Genomic DNA, 15,190 nt, shown 5'->3' on the forward strand with positions numbered 1-15,190 from the left:
TGGTTGAGTGGCGTTGCGTGGTTGAGTGGCGTTGCGTGGTTGAGTGGCGTTGCGTGGTTGAGTGGCGTTGCGTGGTTGAGTGGCGTTGCATGTGTGTGTGTGAGTGGCGTTGCGTGTGTGTGTGTGAGTGGCGTTGCGTGGTTGTGAGTGGCGTTGCGTGTGTGTGTGAGTGGCGTTGTGTGGTTGAGTGTGAGTGGCGTTGCGTGGTTGAGTGGCGTTGCGTGGTTGAGTGGCGTTGCGTGGTTGAGTGGCGTTGCGTGGTTGAGTGGCGTTGCGTGGTTGAGTGGCGTTGCGTGGTTGAGTGGCGTTGCGTGGTTGAGTGGCGTTGCGTGGTTGAGTGGCGTTGCGTGGTTGAGTGGCGATGCGTGGTTGAGTGGCGTTGCGTGGTTGAGTGGCGTTGCATGGTTGAGTGGCGTTGCGTGGTTGAGTGGCGTTGCGTGGTTGAGTGGCGTTGCGTGGTTGAGTGGCGTTGCGTGGTTGAGTGGCGTTGCGTGGTTGAGTGGCGTTGCGTGGTTGAGTGGTGTTGCGTGGTTGAGTGGCGTTGCGTGGTTGAGTGGCGTTGCGTCGTTGAGTGGCGTTGCGTCGTTGAGTGGCGTTGCGTGGTTGAGTGGCGTTGCGTCGTTGAGTGGCGTTGCGTCGTTGAGTGGCGTTGCGTCGTTGAGTGGCGTTGCGTCGTTGAGTGGCGTTGCGACGTTGAGTGGCGTTGCGTCGATGAGTGGCGTTGCGTCGATGAGTGGCGTTGCGTCGATGAGTGGCGTTGCGTCGATGAGTGGGGTTGCGTCGATGAGTGGGGTTGCGTGGATGAGTGGGGTTGCGTGGATGAGTTGCGTTGCGTGTGTGAGTGGTGTTGTTTGGGTGAGTGGCGTTGCGTGGGTGAGTGTGGTGTTGCGTGGATGATAGCGGGCTTGCGTGGGTGTGAGTGGCGTTGCGTGTCTGTAAGTGTTGCTGTGTGGGTGAAAGTGGCACAGAGCCTTTGATGTGGGCACTTACTTATTAGCATTATTAAAATCTGCATGAAAATGTATTTTATTATTACTATTTATTCTTTGCCAAGCACTCATCACTGATCTGGGCAGCAGTCAAAGTGCATAAATAAAAGTAAGTGAACTCTGATCCTGGGGGATTTTGGTAGATGTTTACGTACAGACATACACAATACAACGCACATACCTTAAATGGAAAATATAAATGCAACTTACCTTTATCTGTCGGGAAAAAAAATTGGGTAGGAAAACTAGTTTGGTTAATGCAATCACTTTAGGCCCCTGCATGCTACAAGCGGGGACGCATTTTTAGTTTGAAGAATGTGATAAGCTGAAGGAGGAGGGGGTGCGAGGGATGAGGGAACAAGGCCTGGGGGAAGCTGGCTGGGGAGGAGAAATGCAAGGAAGTTAGGGGAGGAGAAGCCGAAGAGCGCACGCTGGGCGAAGCCCTTTGATGTGCTGTGCGGCAAATGGAGGGAGGCTGATGCGCGTTCATGTTTGAACACGTGGTTCACATGAACTGCATGAAAACGCCAGCAAAAAACTGGTGGTTTCATGAGCATTTTGAGCACTTGAATTCTCGTTCCTCAATGCGCTTGCGCGCATTTAAGGTCACGAGACCTAAAAATCATGCTGGAAACCGATACCATAATAAACACTTTCTGGTGGCAGAAAATGAGAGGGTTGAGAATTGCTCGCACAAAATTAAAAAAAGTGGGGAAAGAGTGAATCAAAATAATAGCACTGCACCTAAAGTAAACAACAAGAGACCCGACAGTGATCCTATATGAACCTACTGGAAAAATGAAGCTTTTCCTAATAAAACATGGCCACTAGATGGCAGTGAGTATCCACCACATTAAAAAACAATCAGTCTTCATTTTCAAGCACCGCAAGGTGGATGCCGCCACAAGCACAAGTGCAGTGTTTGAAAAGTGAAGATCGATGGCTAAAGGCCCTCCTAGGGCAGCGCATGCACGCTGCCTAAGCGAGACCTAAAAACCTTACATAGGGATACATTTCTCATGCTCTATCTGGTCTATATCTGCAAAGAATACCATTGCTGAATGAAGAATAATTAGTAAATAATCTTTGGTTTAACAATTGGGAGATTTTATGTGGGAGAATACATTTTACTGCCTATGTCTTCAAGAGAATTAGGCCTGGATTTACAAACACTTCAGGAAACACAGCGCAGCAAATGAAGTTACTGCGCTGCTTTGTGTGAAAGGGAGAAGGGATAACTGCCCAATATTTTCTAACAAATGGCACATTTCTTCTCTGTTCCTGCCCTGGTGCGCTGTGGGCTGCCCAGAGGCAATACAAGCAACCTTGAGCTATAGTGCACAAGTGCCTGCATTTGGGTCACAATACATTTATTGCAGGAAGGGATACCTTCCAGCACAAAAATTATCCTTGGAGGCTTTTTCTTGTTTGTATGTGTTCTAAGAGGAAATAACAAGGGTAAATAAAGATATTTCTCCTTGTTACACCAGCCTCAGACAGGTTCACCATTTTGGCACAATACCATGTCTTCAACTATTTGTAAATATCGGGGTGTGGCAACATCCATGGGTGGATGCACAGGAATACCTCCCGGATGCAAGGTAATGCAAAGCAATGCAATGTGCTTTGTTGCTTCACTTTTTTTTTTTTTACTAAACAACATGTATCAACAGTTGCGTTGCTTTGTAAATGCCAAAAAGGATTTCGCCTCGGCTCTGCATCAAAAAAGTTATGCAAACCTTACCCAAAATCTTTGAAACTCTGGGCCTTAGTTTATACACACACACATACGTACACACACACACACACACTATTTGAACCTCAATACAACCTCCACGTTTACTTAAAACAGAGAATGAAGTCTTTTTGACTCTCGCATTTTTTCTCTCACTACCTGCGCTACTCCTTTTCTCTCTCTTGCTCTATCTTCCCCACTCTCTTTCTCATATCCCTTCTCTTTCTCTCTCTCCTCCCCTACTCTCTTTCATACCCCTCTATACCTCTTTGTTTCTTTTTTCCTCTCTCTTTCCCCACTCCTCTCTCTCTCTCTCTTTCCCCTCCCCTCTCTCTCTTCCCCTCCCCTCTCTCTTCCTGCATGACCTCTTAGAGAAGTAAAAATGAAATGCACAGTACTAGAAAGAAACTGAAAAAAATCTGCAGAGCTGGATGGCCATGAGGTCTACCCAAAAGATCCCACAAGATTGATGATAATGATAGTATTTGCAAATAAATGCGCCTGTTGTTAGTCACTTTACTGCTCTTTTAAACGTACTTAATGATAACTTTCCCTACATGTCAGCTGACCACTCTGTGGTCATTTATCCAACTGTTTTTAGCCTTTAAACAAGTATGTCTTTGGGCTGTTGTGCATTTTCCATAATAGGTTGGGGGTAATGATCAGTAACATGAACACAATGATGTGTTTTGGAACACGTGAATGTATCACTGTAATTTTCAGGGTACACGTCCGTAATCTACGTGTAAGCATAATGATTGGGTGTACAGTGTTTGAGGCAGTGGTGCATCAGTGATTGCTGAGCTGTATAGTAAATAAGCAGGTATTAAAGGTTGTTTTCCAGAGGACAGTAACAAATGACTTAAGGCTGATGCATTCACATGTGATCAGGATAAGACGAAGGAAAACCCAAAGTCAGGGAGCAAACACTGATAACAGATCCAGTGTTTGGTCGCGGAGGAGTGACCATCCCGAAATGGCCGAATGTGATAATACAGGGGAGTAATTATTTTGCCAGTAAACCAGAATGGTGCTTGAAATGAAAGTCAGTCACTGTCACTGCCTCTGCAATCTCACTGATTTGCCAAATGCAACATTTTTAGGCATTGACTTTCTGGAGTAGCAAGATTTAATGGGCAGGACTTACATTTGATGGTTGATTGTGGCAGGTAGTGTTAGAATAAGATAGCAAAACTATTTCACACATTAAGTCTCAATGCAGAGGCAGTCATATATTTTATGAAAAAATGAAGACTGTATTTCTATTAATTTTAATCACTTAGGGCAGTGGTTCCCAAACTGTGCGCCGCGGCGCCCTGGTGCGCCGTTATCAGGAGCCAGGGGCGCCGCGCAAGATGTGGGAAAGAGCGTCTGGCCGTGTGTATATTATGCGTCTTTTTGAGGCCCTACCAGGGCCTGAATGCAGGAGAAATGTATTGCAGCTAAGCTGGCGCAAGATAGCCAAAGTACTTCCTGTCATCTCACCTCGCAAGATGTGGGGGGGGGTGAAAGGAAGTGTGAAAGTCGCACTAAATATGTGTCACTTTCGTCGCCCCCCGCCTCTGCGATGAATAGGTTGCCCTGCCCCTAGTCTCTGCCTTTCTGAAGCAGAGCATCACGGAGGCGGCGGGTGCACAAACAGCGCACACAGGACTCGGCTACTCGCCGGAGCCCAGCCAGTACTGAGCCCAGTGTCGGCACCCTCACACACCTTCCTACACCTGGAGCAGCAGACCAGGGAGCGAGTTTCAGCCGCTATCTACCCCACATGTATCTCTTGCCTGCATTGTTCTGCGGGCCGTCACAAATTCAAAAGCCCCAATTTTGCGTGCAGCCAGAGCCCAAGGGACGGGTTCCATCTCTGCGTCAATATCACACGCACCTGAGCGTGAAGAGCGGGTTTCGGCCTCAGTGGTACTGCTGTTTGCTTACATCTAAAGCCATAATTCTGCCCAATTTGGAATGATTCATTTTCAAGTAGCTGCAACCCAGTCGAGATGAGAGTTTCTCACCATAATGTTCCCCCTCCCCTTGGGCCTTGTTACTCAGCATGGGCTTTTTGTGCATGTTAACCCTGACTCTACTGAGGTATATTTTAAGGCAACATTGCATTTGGCCATTTTATTTTCCTCTGCCTGGCCACAATCTTAGGGCAGTGACATACCGCATTAGCTCGGTGAACCGCTCTACGCCCAGGTCACCTCCTTGTCCTAACACTCCTTCCTGACCCCATGGGGAGAAATTGCAGTACCCGTGACTGGGATTGGATTTCCAGCCTAGCAGGGCCGGGAATGCGATCAGCAGGACAAGAGGTAAGCGGTGGGGAGAAAGGTGTTTTTTTTATTTGTTAATATATAGTAACTAGCTGCAGGGCCGGCGCTAGGCATGGGCAGCTGCCCAGGGCCCCGCGCTCAGCCCATCAACATGGGGTCTCACAAAAGTATTTCCCCGTCTTCGGCCTCACACCAATGCTGCAGCACTGTGAGTCCAGGGGAAGGGATTCTCTCCCCTGGGCCTCACAGGCATGTGTAGCGCTGTGAGAATTAGGAGAAGAGGCCCACTTCCACTGTGGCTGCTAATCCCTGGGGAGGGACCCCTTCTTCCCAGGGCCTTAAAGCCCCAGACATAGCTATGAGGCCCCCCTGCATTTGGCCTGCGAATGAAGATCCAGACACTTCTTACTCAAAGGCAAAACATGATGCCCATAATCCCGCATTTTGGCGCCTGGCAGTTCTAACCATTTAAAAAGGCAATCAACTCTTTCAGCTGCTGATAAGCTGTGAAAGAGATGCTGGTCAGTGGCAGAAAGGAAGGTGTTTGCAGCACAGGAGGGGGTCATGCTCCTTGTGGAGTCACGAGCATCTTCCGTTATTTAGATGCAAATAGCTTTAAAAGGGTCAATGAAACTCATTTTTTCATTTTTTTCCCCCACAGTTTTCATATAGAGCAAACCCAACCCAAACATATTGGAGGGCTTTACATGAGCACCAATGACATTTCATAAGGACATGTTCCTTTTTTAGATACAGAGAGATTAAGTGATTTGCCCAGGATCACAGGATGTTGAGCCAAGACCAGACTCAAACCTGATTCCTCAGTTCCAAAGTGGGTAGCTCTGACCTCAAGCTCAATCTTCTCCCCTCCTCTATTCGGGTATTACTTGATGTGCTTACAACACTTCTGAGAATGACTAATTGTCTGCTGGTAGTTTGTGAATAGCTAGCTAGCAGCTGCTATCCTTTTTATCCCTAATACCTTAATTGCATCCCAATTAATTTATGGAAGCCAACAGGAAGTATTCCCGAGGTCTTGCTTACATCCCCCCCACCCGCCCACCGGTAAAAAAATGGTGGCGAGCCACGGGCAACTGCCAATTAGGTCAAGGGAGCCACGGGTTAAAAAAGTTTGGGAACCACTGACTTAGGGCTTGATTTAGGGTTTTGGGGAAAGGGAACTCTGTTGCAAACGTGACTGAGTACCCTGTTTGCCAAACTCTCAGTCCGCCGCCTCATTTCGAGCCGGGCAGATCCTTAGCATCTGTCACCAAAGACCCAGCTGGCTCCGTCAACAAAAAACTTCCTCTCACGGCCTGATGGAATTGGGGCAGTCAGAGGAAGGGCTTTACACTACCACCCTATTTAGGGTGGACTGTTGTAGGAAGCTGGCTCTGTATATACTATACCAAAAGGAGTTATTGTGTGCACAGAGTCCAGTGGAACCCCAAAGGTAGGCAGGGATAAAAGTAGATAGCATCTTACTCTCTATTTGTGGTAGTGTGGGTGAGCAGTAAGGCATTTGTTGTACACACTTAGGCAAGAAATGATGTAACTCACTCAAAGACTGAAGTCAGATCAATTTGCTTGTATCAAAAATATTACTACGTTATTTTATTGTTAGAACCAAGACAAGCCTGGTGCAGGTTAAGTGAAATAATACTTTGCAAAATCTTATGCAGTGATTTACAGTTGAATGCCGATTCAAATGCAGTTGGTTGAATTACAGGTAAAGCAACAGTTCAAAATTACTGCTTAGTTACTTTACAGATTACTGTGCACATTATTTTTTAAGTTACTTTTTCTAATCAGTGTGATATGCCTAGATATCACACTAAGATAATTCTTAGATAAAAGGTAAGCAATTCACTTTTTGTACATTTGCAGTTGTTCAATGTTTTATACAAACCAACTCCACACAAAATAATTATGAAGGAAAATCAGTCAATTGAATCCCATGGAAGGAAATGAAGTTAACAGTTTCCAGGTAAGTACTTATTTCTTTGAGTTGGTATTTTGGGGTTAGAACCAGGGTTCCCCCAGGGTCGAGGATGCACTCTTAGAACACCCTCAGCGGCACTAGGGTGGCCGGATGCAGAGTGCTGAGGCCCAATGTTATCCAAAGGGGGAATAGGGGGCCTCTAGATGGTGGCTGCTCACGAGCAGGCCACAAGGTTGTGGGAGCAAAGCTTCTGGTGTTAGGCTGAGGGCAAAGGGGATCCGGTTTGGCACACATAGTAAACCCACAGCGGCACAGGGGCGGCCGGGTGCAGGGTGCTGTTTTGGCATCGGGTGCACTGTTGTTTTCAACGGGGATTGACGGTTTTGGTTTTTAGCTGGAGACTCGGTCAAGGAAGACTTCCAGGAGGAACCAACAGCTGGGCAGATAAATTGGAGGGCTCGGGGATGTAGGTGCATCTTGGGTTCTTTTCTCTAGGGTGCAGGGCGGCTGGATTCAGGGGTGTCTTTTGAGGTCGGATTTCACTTTAACGTGCCACTCGCAGTTGGGGGGTCTCCATGCAGAGGCTGCAGGCGACGTCAGGGAGTCCTGGAGGGGTCAACCCATGGTGGACTTGGACTCTGGAGCACTAGGGGACCTCTCTTGAAACGGTGAGCCACCCGTATTTGGGCAGTGGTGGTACCAGGTGTCGGGTTTCTTTGTCCTCAGCAGGTTCGGAGTCTTTCTTGGCTGTTTCTTTTGAACAGAGCTGCTGTTCACAGGAGATCTGGTCTTTGTTGAAGGCAGCCAGTCCACCCAGGGGTTCTGGAAGTCACTGATTGCAGGACAAGGTGACTTTTGGCACAAGATCTCTGGAAACTTCAGACGGGCCGGTAGCCCTGGGGCCAAGTCAGTTCTTCTCTGCAGTCTCCTCTGCTGGGCGTCTTCTTGGTTCAGGGCTGCCCCCTAAATACTGTATTTAGGGGGTATTTTAGGGTCTTGAGGTAGTAGCCAATGGGCTACTGACCTTAGGGTGACTACACCCTTGGTGTGCTCACCCCACCTGGGGGAGTGGGCACAATCCCTAATCCTGATAGGAGGGTGCCTGCCATCTGCAAGATGGTGGGCACTGGAGAGTGGGCTTCGCCTCGCCTCCCCCACCTGAGGGGTGGGATTGGCAGAGGTGGGCACACCTTCTGGGCTGGACTAATTTTCTCTGCCTGTCTTCCCACAGAAAAGGAGGGGAGACAAGAAGGGGGCCTGCTCCTGATAGCAGGAGAAGCTGGGGGTTGCAGTACAAAGGTGGCAAGGCCTTTGAAGCTCCCCTGCCACAGATTGCTCTTCCTGGCATGGGGGAGGTGTGACCACCTCCGCCCAGGAAAGGCTTTGTTTCTGGGATCAGGGAGTAAAGGCTCCCACCCCAGGGGTCGAGAAACATGTCTCTTGGTGTTAGGCTGGTGTGTACCAGTCAGAGAACCCACCAGAGGCTGGTCATTTTTCAGGGGCCAGATCTAGGATGACCTCTAAGTGTATTTTTCATTAAATCCGACACTGGCATCAGTTGGTGTGGGTTTAATGTGCTGAGAAGTTTGATAACAAACTTCCCAGTTTTCAGTAAAGTCATTATGATGCTGTGGAGTTCATCATGACAAACTCCCAGCACCATATACTCTTAATGGCATTACTGCATTTAAAATGTCTAAGAATTGGTCTAGACACTGTAGGGGTATAGGGCTCATGCACCTGTACCCTCACCACTGGTATAGTGCACCCAGCTAGAGGGGTGGCTGACCTATGCTAGGGCAGTGGGCTGTAGGCATGGCACACAGGGTTTATGCCATGTTGACTCTTCACTTTGTTCTGCACCAAAAAAGGCAGCCTGCAATGGCAGTTTGTGCGAAAGGGTACAGGGCCTCTAAAGGTAGAACAATAAGTGCTCCAGCCCTTACAGGCCTTCCCTGGCCACAGTGCCCTTGGTACTCATGGTACCTTTTACAAGGGACTGACGTGGCCTGAGAGGTGCCAATGGGGGTTACCAGGTACAGTTTTGGGAAAGAACACAGGCCCTGGGAACCTGATTGGCAGGGACCCAGGGCACACCAAGTCAAAGTGCATGAGTAGTATGGCAAAAAGGAGGGTACTGCAACAGAAACGCAGCTTCCTACAACTGCGTAATGTCCTTTTTTCCTGTCCCTCCCGCCAGGTGAAACCTGAGGGTGAGGGACAGAAACAAACAAATAATGGCCCCTATACACTGAGACAAATCTCACATTAGGTGGGCATCACTAGCTCTTTGTTTTTCAAAAGCACTATCTTGCTTTGGGAGTTTGTTTCTGAAAAAAGGTTAATATTTTGGTGAATGGTTGCCATAACCAACGACAGCCATCCACTAAACTTTTTGGAGACCAATCCTGCTCCCCAAGAAAATACCTTATGTAGGGCAAGCTATACTTTTTTATAATTTTTTTAAATTTTTAGTATTGTCATAGTCAAAGAATGATGGGGTACCTTCACAAGGAAAGGGCGCAGCGCGGTGCAAATTTACAGTGCCGCAATGCTTCAATAAAAAAATGCTGGGATGCGGTGTATTCACAAGAATACGACTCACCCCTGAGTTTTTCCTTGCACTGCAGCTAAAAATTGCTGCCTAGTGCCAACACAGACACCCTTGCGCCATAGTGCAAGGGTGTCTGCTTTGCAGGAAATCTTCCCTGCAACGTAGGCACCCTTGCCCGATAGGAAGAGCAAAAATGAGGAGGAATAAAAGAGTTTCTCCTTGCTGTGCCAATCTAACACATGCTTTTGCGTGGCATTATTTTTTGGCACTGCCTCAGATTAACAGATAATTTGGGACAGTGTCAAAAAACAATGGGTGTTGCAGTGGAATGCCAAAAGCAACACCCGTTGCACGCCTCTTATACGCAAATGCCAAAGTGAAAGGATACAGTATTTACAAAGCAGCGTTAAGCCATTCAAAGTCGCCTAAAGTAGCTTTGCAAATTTGGTGCGGAGCATTGCCCCACCGGAACATCAAAAAAGTGACGTTCCGAGGGCATAATCCCCTTGTAAGTATGCCCTGTGTGTTCTAATGTTATTGTATTTTTACAGGCTTACTGAAACCCGGAAGTGCCTTCGTTGGACGCAGGGAGCCGTTTGTCATTTACTAGGTAAGAGTTATGCTGCGACGATCTGAGGAGAACGAGAACGTTCTGTCTCTTTTGTTTCGAATTTACTAGTAGAGACCAAGTGTGAATGGTCATGAATTAAATGAACAGGGGCTATTAGTTTAAATGCCGGATAATATTATCGTATTGGACAATGGCATGATGTATTTCTAAATGACACACCGTAAGAAGGTCAGAAATAGATGCCGTTTTTTTGCCTCTAACCAATTGTGTAAATAATTCACTGGAGATTCGAAGGAAGATGGAGTCACTATAAAATGTAAAATATATGACTCGATGTGGAGACTATTGCTTTACAGATTAATATATTGGTCCATTTGCTATTGTTTCACTGATTACTATATCGGTTCATGCGTAATGTATTCCTCACGTGAACCGAGTACGGCAACTTAAGTAGTAGAAAGATAGACCGGGGATTTTTAAAGAATTAATATAATATATATTTTTTTTAACTTAGAAACGCAATAGAAAGAATAGCGACATCCGGCAGGCTACCTAAATCCACTGTTCTATTGTTGCAGGCCTGTCATGAGAATCTAGAATTTGCTAACAAGACACATCCCTCTCAGGTTATTCCTGGACATAATACTATATATGATATATAGCTCAGGGAATAATGATAAATAAGCATAGATGAAAATTGAATATAATTAAAATTTCCTATACTTCCTTTAAACAGTGTGTAAGCCTATGTATGGTTCAAATTGGGTCCTTTTTATTGTGGAAACCCGATTGTATAGGCAAGTAACAATTACTGTGTTGTTCTATGTATAGACTAGTTTGAAGTTAGAGATATTGATAAGGGAATAATTGTTTTTGTTTTCTCTCACCCAGAAAATTCATGTTTTATTAAAACTAGACGGTGGCTCGAAGAACACTATTTTATATTTTTTGGGCATTGACTCAGTGGTATGTAAAACTTTTTTGCAACTCTGGAAAGTATATATATATATAGAAAAAAATCTTGTTGCCCGAATGAGGTAGCTTTAAGTAATCTCTTTACCTCTGTGCTCTGTTTTTTTATTATGTTTCGGTTTTTAAAGTTCGGGATATCATCAAGATCCCTTGCCACTATTATCATTGCTAAATCTTGATAAGGAAGAAACACAGCCTTCCTTACATTAGAGGTATGGGTGTATACTTGCTAACTGTGTTGTGCATTAATTAAGTTGTGGAACACATAGGGGCCGATTCCGATTCGGGAAAAACCACTCCTAATAGCCGTTCGGAACGTTTTTCCAGTACGAATCGTACCCTGCAACGCCCCCCGTGCGTACGACGAAGTACGATTCGTACCAGTAGCCGTACTCCGTACGAGTCGTACAGAGACCTACGACTCTAATCTCCGTACGATTATCCCTTGGAACCCGCTGTACGCGACATCTGTACGGTTCGCGGAAGGTTTTTATGACCCAGCAAGTACGATACGTGTCGGGGACGCACCGTACGACCCTTTTTCTACGGGAGCTGAAAACAGCCGTAAAAGCAGAGTTATCTCCGAAACAGGTACGGAACGCCCCCCCCCCGGGTACTGTGCGTACCCACCATGATCGCAGGGGTACGGTGCATACCCCCCTTGATCGCAGGGGTATGGTGCATACCTCTGCGATCATGAGGTGTATCCACCATACCCCATGTACGATGGGTACACCCATCGTACATGGGGTACGGTGTGTACACCCCATGATCGCAGGGGTACGCACCGTACCCCTGCGATCATGGGCGGTACAGACCGTACGATGTGTATGTGTTTGTGTGCTTTTCCGTACGACTCGCCCTTACCTGACGTGGACCGTACGAATCGCGTCCTCATACCCCGGTCCGGATCGTACTCGTCCGGTCGTACGGCATGTATACAAGTCGTACGGCATGTGTACGAGTTGTACGGTTCACGGTTTCAGCCTTGCAATACGTACGGATCGCGACGATTCGGACGGATTCACGGAATACGGATCGTACTACGCGACTCGGACGGACGGGTACGATTTGTACGCAGAGGGCTCCGGATACACTATGTTTTTTTTCCCGAATCGGAATCGACCCCATAATGTAGATTTGACCTACCCTGGCACCCAATCCGGCGCCAGAGTAGGTCGAAACGCCAGCGTTCACCGAATGTGGGACACACATTGGTGTCCTCTAGACCGCCGGACACCGTTGCAGGCTTCATTAGACAGCCTATTTGGGTACCTACCTGAATACGAGGTATGTAGATTCTCACTTATCATGTTGTGTAGATAGGTTCTTTCGTCGTGACAAAGTGCTTTCATCCTCCTGACGCTGAGAGCATGAAACATGTTGACCATTAGAGAGTAGAGCATACATAGCTAGAAACCTAACATCTAGTTCACTGCCACTCTTCTTGTTTTAGTCAGGCAGTTTACCTTCCCGAATAAAATACTATTAGGACAAACTTACCAGTTTTAATCCACCCACTTCACATCTACACACACTAGGCCTCTTACCCCCACTACACCCAACGGCAGGAACAGAAGATGCCCGCCAAAGAGCCCCGTACTGGGTGCCCATCAGGTATTGCAGCGCCAACCTGACGAGGGGCAGCCTCATATGATGAAGCATGACACCTAGCTTGCTAGGTTTGTGAGAGCCCTAGTTCCGACAAGGGAGATCCCCCCTTTCTCCCCCCATCTCTACTCCTGGTGGGACTACCATTAATTGGTGCCACTCCCACCTGCATCTTTACGTTCATTCACTCTGATTCTGAGGAACTCCATACCCATTTCTGCTCACTCCTCCACCTTTTATCACATGTTCCTAATGTTCCCTTTTGTAAAAAAAATACATTCTGGCCAATTGATTACACTTTATCCGGCCTGAGCCTGTAGAGTACAGCCCAAGCTGGAGAGTACATAATATGCTTTTAGCAAATAATTTGCCTGATGCATCCAGCAATGCAATCTATCTGAAACTGGATGGCGCAGTTTTCAAATCCTTTTTATACAAAGGGACTATAACACTCCCCTTCCAAGAAAGGGGAATTTTCCTGGTTAGAAAACAATAATCAAACAGCTGAGCTAAAAGAGCTCCCCATGCAGCTGACTCGTTTTTAATTAGCACAATCGGAATTCCGTCCGGACCTTGTGCACCGGATGTTCTGGCGTTCTTTATAAAACCTACTACTACATCCCCTGATGGGGGACCAAATTCAAGAAAAGAAGACTCATCCACATCAATCGTCACAGGAACAACTGGACTGTTTATATAATAGGGAGATATAATCCACCCAATCCTTTTATGGGATCGGAATAGGCAGAGCCTTCTGCCTTGAGTTGCAATATTCTGCAATCTAGTGCCAATAATTTATAGAATCTTTAGCCCTTGCAGGGTCCCTCAACCCAATCCACTTAGAGTCGTACTCCCTTCTCTTTTCACTGAGTTCACAGCAGCTTCTTACTCGTTTGAGGCGATCGATTTCCTGCTGTCGACCCATAGAGAATTCTATATGCAGTTTTGAACTAGTCGATTCATTTCTTGATTTAATACTTCCAATGAATATGTACCCTATATAGACGAGTAAGGGCCAACAGATTTAGAGCTTGAAGTATGTATCTCTTCCATTTGGGCATCAAAATACTGAATGATATTAGCATGAGCATAACCCCGCTGTTCTACATAAGCCAGATGTATGACATTACAACGCATGCTTTTACCACGCATGCCTTTACAACGCAGTTTTTACAATCATGCCTTTACAACGCATAGCGCTTAGGGGTGCTGGATAGTGAATAGTTTAATTTACTATTCCAACTCCAGTCCCCGTGGATAGTAGGGAAGGTGTTGGATAGTAAATTAAATCTATTCCCTATCCTAGAGCGCCCCAAGCGCTATGCGTTGTAATGACATGCGTTGTAATAGTTGCGTCGTAAAGGCACTGCGTGGTAAAAGTTGCGTTGTAAAGGATGTTTCCCACATAAGCCCTCTTAACTATCAAACTAACCTCAGAGATATTTTTTAACATCCAAAAGGAACGTCTGTTTGCTTCTTGAAGACAGCCATACCCGGGCCGGAGTTTCCCAGATCCAGTACAGGTAGATTGAAAGCCACTGTCATACCGAGTACGCTATGGTCACTCCATACCGATGGAAGGATAAATAGATTTTCACAAGCCCCAAACATTTGATAAGAGACAACCACATAGTCTAAGAGAGTCTGAGTATGGTGAGAATGAAACGTAAATCTTGCTGCTTTGTCGGCCAGCACTCTCCCATTTAAAATGATCATATCTATACTTCTAATGCTTTCAAGCAGGAAGAACCCTTGTTTATCCGTTTTGATTTTTTCCGGTAATAAATCTTAGGTATATGCCAAATTTCCTCTTTATCAGTGTTGGCATAAATCTCTGAGGCAGAGTTAGAGATTTTGGCATTTAAGTCTCCCACGATTATCACTAGAGGGCATTCTTCCCTAGTAGCTATATAATGAATGAATGAAAAAAGTACACTCAGCAGATGGTCAACATTTCTTCCAGGCGGGATATACAGATTTGCCATGAGGAAAAAAGAAGGCCTTCCGTAGTCTCCCAAACGTGCCATTCAGGCATATGAAAAGATTTGAGGGATGGCAAAATACCTTCTGATACCAGTTAATCAAGTTCTTAAGCAGAATAGAGACCCCCCCCCCCCACTAGTGTGCCCCCTTTCAGAGCGCTTAGCATAACAGGAAAACATAAAATAGCTGTCACAATCACACTGTTTACAAGACCAGGTTTCTTGTAAGCACATCATTAAAGGGTTAAGGGTTTTCAAAACGTTCAATTTTATTTCCTTATGACCCAGACCGGACAAATTCCAAGACAATAGTAAACCCCCTAGGCTGCCTAAAAGGATCACTCCTTTCTGCTACAGGGCGGATGTTGTTCAAAGCTCTTGCGACCCAGCTCCACTGGGCCAATTCATCTTCCATGTCCAAAGCCTGGGCATCAGCTGCTAAACCCATCAACATATTTATTGAACGTCCACTCTTGCCAGGTAAATACTCAGAATTGGGACCAATTGCATCTAGAACCACTGATTTAACAGCCTTGGAGCTTTCGGGCACTGAATTATGGG

The sequence above is a fragment of the Lissotriton helveticus genome, chromosome 8 (assembly GCF_964261635.1).
Source record: "Lissotriton helveticus chromosome 8, aLisHel1.1, whole genome shotgun sequence".
In the NCBI taxonomy this organism is placed as follows: Eukaryota; Metazoa; Chordata; class Amphibia; order Caudata; family Salamandridae; genus Lissotriton; species Lissotriton helveticus.